This window comes from Euprymna scolopes, chromosome 32, assembly GCF_053919585.1.
Source record: "Euprymna scolopes isolate OS-2025 chromosome 32, ASM5391958v1, whole genome shotgun sequence".
Lineage (NCBI taxonomy): Eukaryota > Metazoa > Mollusca > Cephalopoda > Sepiida > Sepiolidae > Euprymna > Euprymna scolopes.
Genome location: NC_136513.1, coordinates 28,961,291 through 28,972,736, shown reverse-complemented (window position 1 = coordinate 28,972,736; position 11,446 = coordinate 28,961,291). Strand labels below are relative to the sequence as shown.

The window sequence follows — 11,446 nt, the reverse complement described above, 5'->3', positions numbered from 1 at the left end:
TTTTATAACTCTTTTTGAATTAACTAAAAAATTAAATTTAAAAAATATCATCGCCCAGTTCGTATATTAATTTATTTAGAATGCAAGAAATTTTAAGATATTTTATTACAGCTAGCAATAGTGACAGAACCCCTACATTTATTCATTTTTTTCTGCTGCGGCCTAAAAATATTTTTACTATGATTGTTTGTTTTTATTATGTAAACATTAAACTTTGTTACATAAACCTTATTCCTCATTAAGAAAACATCTATTTAAAAATTTGATAATATGTAAAAATAGCCAAATTAATACATTACAAAATAACCATAAATAGCAGTTCGTATTATCAGATTATGTAGTTTGCAAATGCTTCATAAATAAATACAAAGCTGATTTTGTTTAATTTGTAGTGGCCGGTGCACAAATAAAATATTAAGAAAAATTAAAACGTAACTGCTACCTCAACTTGATACAACGGATGTGTCCCCTTTAAAAAATGTAAATTAAATTCTACGGTTCTAATAAAAAAATAAAATATTTTTTTCAGGGACTATATTAATTACAATTTTGAATTTAAAGTTAGATTTTTTTGAAAGCAGCGTGCCGAGAGATGGAGTAATTAGTTTTAAATACGAAGTGTCGAAAGTAACAGGAGGATTGGCAATAGTGTTTCGGCTTTGACCACATAGTATGTTACTTGCAATTCTAGCTTTGGATTTTATATAGTAATTTCGTCACTTAATCTGAATTCCTGTAAAAGTCCAGGAAACTAGTAGATTGATATAATACACAGCCATAGTCATAGGAAGATATGCACAGAGATAAACTTTTATAGTCGTTCAACTTGTTTTGATATGTGTGTAAATTGAAGATAATTTAAAAGATTGATATAATACACATGCATGTGTGTAAATCCATGTATATATATATACATATACGGCATAATCACGTTGACACACCGGTTCTCGTCAGATCATCGAAGTTAAGCAACGTTGAGCCTGGCTAATACCAGATGTGTGACCATTTGGGAATTCTAGGCGCTGTATGTGCTCTCCGCTTATCTCGGCATTGTTTCCAGTTGTCTTGTACCTCAACTTGCCACTGGTATGCAACAATGTTGACTCAGGAGAGGCGTGGTTAGAGGTTGCGCAAGTCTTGCCACACAAATTTCACGCGCAGGCACCCTTACAGTGGGTATCCATAGTCTGTCAAGACTGATGGAAGCCTTCATATATATATATATATATATATATATATATATATATATATATATATATATATATATATGCACAAGTGTGTTCTTATATAGCTACAACATATATTACGCTACTATAAATATTCATGAGTATAAAAAATATAATTATACACACACACGCATATATATATATATATATATATATATATATATATATATATATATATATATATACAGGTGTGAATATGCATATCGGAGTTAATGTTTATCTGGTATAAATTGTCAAATTAGACTGAGTCTGTTATCAGCAGTCATTGGAAATAGATTAATGTATCCAATATATGGAATATGGAATTTAATTAAAGTAAATAGAAATTAAGCTGGATGAATTAAAATATATTTGATAATTCCTTATCGAATATTTCGAAGGAAGCAAGTTTGTTTTAATTGCTTAATCGCCCCCGTCGCCGTTCGATCCTTCTTATCAAGTAGAAGACGAATAGCTGTCAGCGACGATGATTAAGCCTTGCATATTTATCTGTCAATGTATGAAATCTATAAAACCGTGTTTAATATCTCAAGTAACACATTAATCATTAATTTTCAGATACTTTGTTTTATATATGAAAATACAGGAATGGTTCTTCCTTTAAGGGTAACGAATGAGTTGTGTTTCTTGTGGGCAATTAATTCTGTATATTAAGATCGTATCGCGTTATATAATTCTTTTGTTTTACAGCATAGCAAAAATTGTCGGGTTACTTAATGTTGAACTCAGTAATTTAAATGGAAGTAGTTTTGTGCCTTCTGTTCTATATATTTGCAATTATTTATTTATGATGTTTGATTTTGTTTGGTTTCGTTGTTTAATATACCATCCACGTGTTCAGTAATTTTTTATAAATTATTATAACTGTTTATATCTTCAACTGTGTATTCGTGGAACTGTTTTTGTGGTTAGATTTATAACAGATAAATAGGAAAGGAGAAAGTAAAACACCGGCGTTTAATGGCTTTTGTCTAAGAGCATATATTTGCAGAAACTCTAGTACGGTAATGCTAGGGATAAATTATTATTTCACGGTAAACCACTGTGTAATAGATAAGCATTCATACCAAGAATTAATCTCTCGACAATAATTGAAATGAACGGCTTCTATTTATTTCGTCGTACTTATGGGCAAGAATAAAATGACATTTTTATTATATTTCCATGTACTTGATGTCAAGAGTTTTTATGAACAGAATTATTTTTAACGAAAATTCCCCAAAGTATGGGACAACAATATCACCGAACTGCCGAGGGCAGATCACAACGAGATTATCTCCAAACTCGAATGGAAATCGTAAAAGGTTCCCCTCATGTTTCTGTATTTTGAGCTAAGGATAAAAAAGACTTAATATTTTAATTATTTAGTTAACATTTCTAATCCACGTGTCAATAAGCACTACCTTTTAAAACGTTGGGAATTTTATTTATACCGCGAAATGTGAACGCAATTTTGAACGAAACCCTGTATTTAATCCATCAAGATAACATGCCTTGTTTCAGTAAGGCAGGACTAGATAAAATCCCTAATTATTTAAAATGTTATTCTTGTTGTCGCCCGCAATGAGAACTGAATCTCCAACCACTGGCAGAATGTAACTTCCAATTTACATTTACCAATCACGTTATACGCTACGACATGAGTTCCTAGGAAAGTCGATTATCACCTCAACTGAAATGTTGTGCGAAGAAAATTAAGGATGACGACAGTAGGCGGGATAATACAAATAATACAATTTCACAGTTTTATTTGTATTCTAAGAAAAAAAAAACAACGACAAATATATGAAAAGGAAAGAGGTGGAAAGAGCGGGACATGACGTAAGATGTTTGGACTTCATTTCAACTACTACTGAGCTATTATTAGTGCGTGTTTATGTCAAGTGAATTATGCAACCTTATAGTAGGTATATGTAAGTGTTAGAAGCAGTAATCCTGCTTGCTATTCTGTTTCCCATTGATTTCAATAATGATCAGGAGGATTCGTTACGAAAGGAAATTAGGTTCGACCAACTTATCCGTGGGAGCAATTTTACCAGGCGTGCTTCTTTTTATGACAAAAGAAACTGTTGTTTAATGGTTCAATGCCAGAAATCACGTTTTAATCTCCTTATTAATTTCAAAACAAAACAATTGTGATTTCCATTCATATTTTGTATTCCTTCATAATGTACTGTTGCAAATTGACACAAGCAAATCAAACAAACAAATCCGACTCGACTTTTCTTTTATTTCTCAACACAAATTGTTTAATACCGTTTTCCCTTCTCCACGTCTGGACGCCAGCTTAAAACTGTCTCGGTGTCACATGCCCATGTTATCAGGCAGCCATTCTCTTTCTGCTCCACTATACGCTGGCCGTAGATAGCCATTTTCGTCTTCGGCTTTACACGGATATCGGGTGTGTGTTACTATATACATATATTCAACAAGTTTTAAAAATTCAAATATATACCAAATGCATGTTATCAAAGGAAAGATAAGTTACTCTGTTACTTATCTGCAAATGTTTTAAGTCATTTTACTCACTTTAAAACGTGTAATCATTTCGAAAACCATGTAGTGTTTATCGGTATATTTGAAAAAGCAAAATGGCGGTGTGCTCGATGTTGAATACACTAAGTTTGAGAAAATAAGGGCAAACTAATAATTATACAAACTACTGTTAGAAACTCATTCATTATATGTTACCGTGACATAGGCGGACATATATTCGGTGGGTTTCTAACAGTATTCTGTGCAATTATTTAGTTTTAACTCATTTTCCCAAACTTACGGTATTCAACACCTAGCGCACAACCATTTTGCTTTTTTTCAAATATACCTATAAACACTGTATAATTTTCGAACCGATTACACGTTTTAAAATGACTAAAACCTTTAAAATATTTTCAGGTAGGTAAGAGAGTAACTCATCTTGTCTTTGGTTACATTTATTTGGTATATATTTGGTTTTTCACCACTCTTTCGAATCTATGAGCATAGTAACACAAACTTGGCCATCTTTTTCAACAGCACTTTTTCATCTCCGGCCACGTCGTGTCCTATTTCCCTTTTTCTTCTCTTGTAAGCTCGTTCAGACTTCCTAATTTGCATATATGCTTTTTATTAGGCAAGCCAGCAATGTTACGGTTATTACTGATACATTCCTGCCAGCTCATACGCATTCCGTTACAATAAGAGTACGTTACTTAATTTTTAAAATTCATAATTAATTTTATTTGAATTATTTGGAATACTCTTCTATCTTGAAAGTTATTCTCACAGCGTTTGATTCGTTGTAAGCCCCGGCTTTGCTTCAGTTTATTGTTGTCGAACACAAAAATCTCTTTTGTCTAACTGGAAAATCTGCTAGATATTTTAAACGGATTACTTAATATAAACAGATGTAAATTGCTTTCGTTACGTTAATAAAGTCTTAAGTTATACGCAAATATATGATGCGTGTCGCCCTTACTGAATATTAAAATTCCATCTGCTAAATATCGGTAATTCATAACTAGATTTTGAAACATTTTTTATTCACTACTGTACAGATTATTGTAGACCTTGTTGCACATGGAATTGCCAATCTATCATAATTATTCATGTAGCGGTCATTTTATTGATCTTACAACAGAATTTATTACGATTTACTTGGCTTACAGAAAAAAAATTACTGACCAAAAAAGCACTATCAGAATCAACACATTTTTCCAATGCAAAACAAGTGTATTTATGCCAGTAATGTAAAAATCTTGAGCTCTGGTCGCGATAAAGTCACTTATGGCTTTTACTTAGGTTTTTAGAGAATTTATCACGCAGAAAGTTGTCGAGATGGTTCAGTAAGTAGTTTTCAGGAGGGTAGAACTCTGGGGAGTATTGGGGGATAAGGCAGAGTTTCGTAGGCTAAATCGTCCAACTTCCGCGGAGTCGCTTTAACAACATGCGACCTGCATTGTTCTGAATGAGAATTGTCCCTTTTCAGTTAATTAATGCGGGTGTTAATGTCGAAGTTTCTGATGCAGTTCATCTATTTGTTGACAACACGTCACCGCTGTTACAGTCTCGCTTGCATTAAACACAACAAAAACTAATGGATGAGCCCAGTCGCAGACCACCAAACAGCATGACCTCCTCTGGATACAACTCTGACTTCAGAAAGTATCAGGGAGATTCGTCGACCTCTGACTACTGAGCTGAGCGTCGCCGGTTGTCGCAAAGAAACCACTTTTCAATGCAAGTCACAAGCCGGTCAAGAAACAGATCATTCTTGTTGCGTAAAAAAGGGAAACTGTCACTTCATAACGGGGTTCAATCGTGAGGCACCCATTCATCAAAATTGGTTGTATTTTCAGTATCTTTCAAGGAGTTAAAATCGTCATATATTTTACGTTTAGTTCAGAATCAAGCTCTCAAATAGTTCTGCGTAGATCGTCTTCGAAAAGGTTCTTTGTTGATCGATGTCAACATCCGATGGTCGGCCAGTGCTCTCATCATCTTCAAGGCTCTCGCCGCCGAGAGAGAGTTCTGAAACTACAATTGTGCTGTGCGTTTAGTAGTGGTTTCTAGACCAAACGCTACGTCGATATCACGATCTGTTTCAGCAGCCTTTTGGGGCAACTTTAATTGAAATGATTAAATAGTCTGATTTTTTTCCATCTTGTCTTCACCACTCTGAAAAGAAGAAATAATTGTTTTAAAATGATTGTAATTTAAGTGATTAGACGGAGCTAAAGGTGGTCTTTAAGATAATATATACAGTAAAGGTTTCATGGCGACAACTCATGTGAAAATATAGCATTTGAAATCCACATTAAAAGTCCTTCTTTTTTATATATTTTCGATTATTCTCTTTTATTATCTCCTCTTTGAAACTGCGTTGCTTGTTTTCCCCTTCGGACATCATTCAGCAGTTCACACAGGGTTTTCTACATAGCATCATACGTAGTATTTTATTTTTCAGCAATTATTTTAGAACAAATAATTCTGAAACTCTTCAAATTGTACATGTATATTTTTAATAGATAAACAAATGTAAGTCCATTGGAGATAATTATCACCTAAGGAGTTATTGGTGGGTTTTGGTGATTGAAATTAGTTGCGACAATAAGTAAAGCTCAACTAAATTGAAGTGCTGTTTAATTTGTTACAAAAAAAAATACTCCAAACGTTTTGGAAAACTTAACCATTTATGATCTGTTCAAACAAATTCGTTAAGTCGTAAATAAAATAATATAACGGCATAAATAAAGTACTATTTGATCTAAACATGTTTTGTATATATTAGTTATGTATCTGGGTAGATGTCGGATACCATAAGATTGCAACTGCCTATTGCTTACGTTCAGTATAGTGTGATCTGTGTCAGAAAAGTAGGATTTCTTTTTGTCATAAACACACATTTTTTCAAACATATGGATAATAATCAATGTAAGTTTATGAAATTAAAAAATTCCCAGTGGTAGTTTATCTATTAACCTTTATAGTTTTTCCAGTTTGATGACACTCCTATCATTATTACTATTTAAACTATTTTAAATTAATAATAAATATTTTTCATATTCATTTTTTCAAATATGATTCAGGTGTGATGAAAACAGGAGAAGAGAGTCCGTATAAAAATCTGTTCTTCAATTAGGACTCTTACTACTTGAAAAGCTTAAGTGCACAGCTTTTATATCTTGGTTTATCAAAGAGGGGTCGAAGTACTCTAACTTGTCTGCCAGCAGCCGCCTGACAGCACCAGAAAATAGCCACATTTTCAGAGCCTCCAGGTACACTTTGGTATTGACTTTCAAGCTAAATTGGAAGATGTGAGGTGGCATAATATGGCCCATTTGAAATCACACCTAAGATCGTAACCATGGGTAATCTGATGCATTGACCTGTGCTTTCCAGAGTGAAATCATTCTGATTTCCATTGTGAGGGTGCTGGTAATAGTACTGTACCCTCACTTGGATCGGTAGAGAGCATGAATTTTACAGCGGGACATCTCCGATCTCACTTGTTGAACATTGTGTCAAATTCAGACATTATAGAAGGATCCTATCGCTCTTGGGATATGTACACAACTGGTCGACTAGTAGATGGTCTGCAACAAAAAAAGAGAAAACCAGTTTTCATCAAACAGAAATGGAATCCTATAGTTTTTGCTAGTGCAAAAATTTTACCACTCCTCCATGTACAGAGATGATTCATACATACGTACCGAAAACACGCGAGTAATGTAAATATAAACATGTCATTGTGAGTAAACAATTGTTAGAGTAATAGACTATCGAGTAATATTCTTTACTGCGTTTTCCAATCGGATAATTCGATCAGTTTAATATATCTAATTAATTTTCTGCCAGAAATTTGGCTAACGGGTCAAAATTCAACAATTTGTACCTGTGAGAACTCTATCAAACTCCTCCGACAATTTTGGGGCTAAACACTAGAAATTTTAGATATAGGTTCCTTGGACATGGATCTAACTTAATAACTTGATTTCAGCCCAAAACAATAAATGTTTAGGGGTCATAATAGGGATCAAAGTTTAAAAAAAAAAAACGTTTTTTTTTTGTTTTTTTTTGCTCAACATACACCTTCAAATACCCGGGCAACGCCGGGCACCTATGCTTGCTTATCTATAAAAGTGAACGTGCCTGCGTATCTGTATATCTGTGGGTCTGTGTGCGTACATTTCCCTACATAATAACTCTGTAATTTTCAATCTACAGACTCAAAATTTGATATACTGGGAACTGAGATTCGGGGAAATCTTTTAATTCGGCCTCGGACAGACATTTAGCTGGTAAAAGGGCAAAGTTCAACGATGTGGCATTTGAGAACTCTACGAAACTCCTCCGCCAATGTTGGGTCTAAACACTTGAAATTTTAGATATAGGTTTCTCGGACATGGATCTTACTTGATAATTTAATTTGAGCCCCAAACAATAAATGTTAAGGAGTCATAACAGGGGTCAAAGTCATACTTGCAGATTATAATATTTTTTTTTAAATAAATGATTTGCTGGAATTTTATTATCTTAGTTGCCGGTGTAACCCGAAATATTCCTCTGTCAAAAGTAATATTTTTCATCTATAAGAGAGAAAAACTGTTTTAAAGTCGTTTTTTTTTTTTTTTTTTTTTTGATACTGATCGGATGAATTGCTGTACAAAAGATATCTAAAGGCACGATCGTGCATATAATTAGCTTTGTTCGAAATTTGCAAAATATAAGCTCAGCCGTTTCGGAACTTATGAGGAAGGACCTGATACACACAAATATAATGATGAAGATTTACAATGATGGGTTAAAGATGCATACGTCCTTTTACACCCACCATTGGTTACTAACTCCTATCCCGCTACAAATATTTTGTATCAGCCAAAAGCCAGCATGTATGTAGCGCTTTTAATCTATACGCATATATACCTCATCTCTTTTATCTCACATTTAATATAAGTACTGGTAATGTTTAAACTGCGTCAAATCACATTGATTCTAACGTTCACAGTAAACATGAGTTGGAACAATTACATTGAGAGCATTGCCATGACCGCTGCGAAGACGGTAGGCGCTCTTTACCGTGCTAAAAAGCTATTTTTTACATGGGTTTCACCACTTATCGATGCCTGAAGGCCACTCAGGGATAAGGGTTATTGCGTGTACAATAATCAATGAGATAGTATTGTAGTAATCATTAGTATTGGGTGGTTAGATAGAATGTTCTACTTAAGGGGGCGGGTTGTCAGGAGTTTGTTTATGTTGGACTTGAAGACGTGCAAGTTGTAGTCAGGTGGGAAACAGGCAAGTGGCAGAGAGTTCCACTGGTGTGCAGTTCTAAGAAAGAAGCTTTGCTCATGGAATCTACGTTTGGATTTAGGGACAGATAAAGAGTGGGGAAAATCATTGACAGTAGTTTCAGCCATACGGGTGTTTCTGCACGACAGTACCTTACACTTCTACAGGGCGACCATTCGCCCATGTATGGAGTTTTGTTGTCCTATTTGGGCTTGTACACCTGCTACTAGTCTCTCGCTCCTAGACAAGGTCCAAAAGAAAGTCGCCAACCTGATAGGTCCTGAACTGCCAGCTAAGCTGCAGCCTCTGTCCCAACGACGAAATGTTGTGTACCTCTGCCTGTTCTACAAGTATGTTAATGGTGAATGCTCTACCGAATGTAAATACCCTCGACACACCCGACAAGCAGCTAAATCTCACTCCTACACAGTGGAGATCTCTAGATGTATGAGAGCCTTCTATTCCAGTAGTTTCTTCCCCAGAACCGCTAGACTTTGGAATTCCATTCCGGCTCTCTGCTTCCCAAACTGTACTGACATGCAGAAGTTCAAGTGAAACGTTAACCGACATCTTACTGCCCAACTCCCTATATAATACCCCAGTAGCTTATGTCCCTGATAGTAGAATCCTACACCAAAGTGGCGTTGTGGCTTTTTTGGGGTGAAAATGTAATAAAAAAAGATTATTTTATCTTTCTGTTTATAATTAATATATTAAGATATATTATGTTTGTAAATACATACCAAAATATTTTGCACCTTGATCGGAACAGGTATAACAACCAACGCGATGTAAAATCTAATTCTCCTTTACTAAATCATCACAGACAAGACGGTATGTAAGATTCATAGGTTAGCTGGGAGCATTCGGCATTCTACCTAAGCAAAATCAGCAAATGAACAAAATCTAAATATATATATATATATATATATATATATATATATATATATCGAACACACTCGTTTTTCTTTGTTTTACCAAAGAAGCCATCAATTATCAAGGCCCGAAGGCTACTCAAGGATAAGAGTTAGGACAAGTAATAATTAATGGTGGTAATTTAGTAATTAATTATGATGTTGATGGGGTAGAAATTGGATTATTTAAGAGGACGGGTCAAAAAGAATTGTTTAAAATATATTGAGGGTCACCAATTTCGTAATTGGGTACGAGTTGGGCCAATGGAATAGTGTTCCACAGACGGGTATTTTTTAGCTTTGTTAAGTTTATCTGCGTTTAAATGTAGGCACAAATAGAAAGTTGGAGACCTTGTTTTATAGGGGTTGAAGTTGGTGTTGTGTATTGTGGTTGAAGTTGGTGTTGTGTATGGTGTTGTTGGTGTTTGAAAGTATTTGCGATGGGCATAATAGAAGGGATCTCAAATGCGCACTTGCTATAAAAATTACGAGGGATCAGAGAAAGAGAGAGAGAGAGAGAGAGAGTCTCAACGTCTTTTCTGTAAGGAAGTGGTCGATGAGAAGAGAAAAACACATCACTTACTCAATGTTGAAACCGGTTTTGAACTCTATCTCAGCAAAGTTGAAGAATCGAGTAGTTTCTACCCAGATATAGCAACATTATTCTATTGTTTGATTAAATAGGATGAATGATGCCTTTTTATCTTTTTTATATGAACGGAGATACTCTTTCGATGTTGTTGCTTTACGTTAAACAAGGAGTAACATAACCTGTAAAACAGCAAAAGCGTTGGTAAAGTGTACGTTGGTTTCTGATTGTCCGTGCAGTCATAAACCTATACCGCTATATTGTATTCTTGTGCTTTAACAATTCAATTTTATGCTGTATTTTATTCTACTTAGAAGACAAAATCATTGCTAATTACAAGCTATTGATTAATAGTGATCCTGTCTCTCCATTTAGAAGAGGCAATTTTGTTATTTGTTCGACATTTTATTCGTTAGAACGTTTGATACTTTTTGTGATAATGTGTGAGCAGCTCTCATACTAAATCCGATTAGGTATATTTTTTTTTAAAGATAAATTGACTAAGATAAGAGATCACTAATCACTAATGCGTTTGAGAGGAAAATATACAAAAAGAGTTAAACAATAAGCACAGCTTGGGCATTGACCTTGATTACATAAACAATACAACCTGAAATTATAATGAAATAAATATAAAATAAAGCAACAGCAAGCAATTAAATGTAAGTCGAACGTTTTAGAAACACATTGCTCAATATATATATATATATATATATATATATATATATATATATATATATATATATATATATATATATATATATATATATACTAGCATGGATGCCCCGCGTTGCCCGGGGATTTTGAGGTGTATGTTGAGCAAAAATAAAGCGGTAATTTTTTAAACTTTGCCCCCGTATTATATTCCATTAAAACTTATTGATTTGCGCTAAAATCAAGTTATTAAGTTACAGCCATGTCTAAGGAACGTATATCTAAAATTA

The 11,446-nt window shown here is 34.2% G+C and overlaps 1 pseudogene; it reads left to right on the top strand.

Moving 5' to 3' along the window:
• Positions 1 to 914: 914 nt before the first annotated feature.
• Positions 915 to 1,031, top strand: LOC145256566 (5S ribosomal RNA; annotated as a pseudogene).
• The last annotated feature ends 10,415 nt before the right edge of the window (positions 1,032 to 11,446 follow it).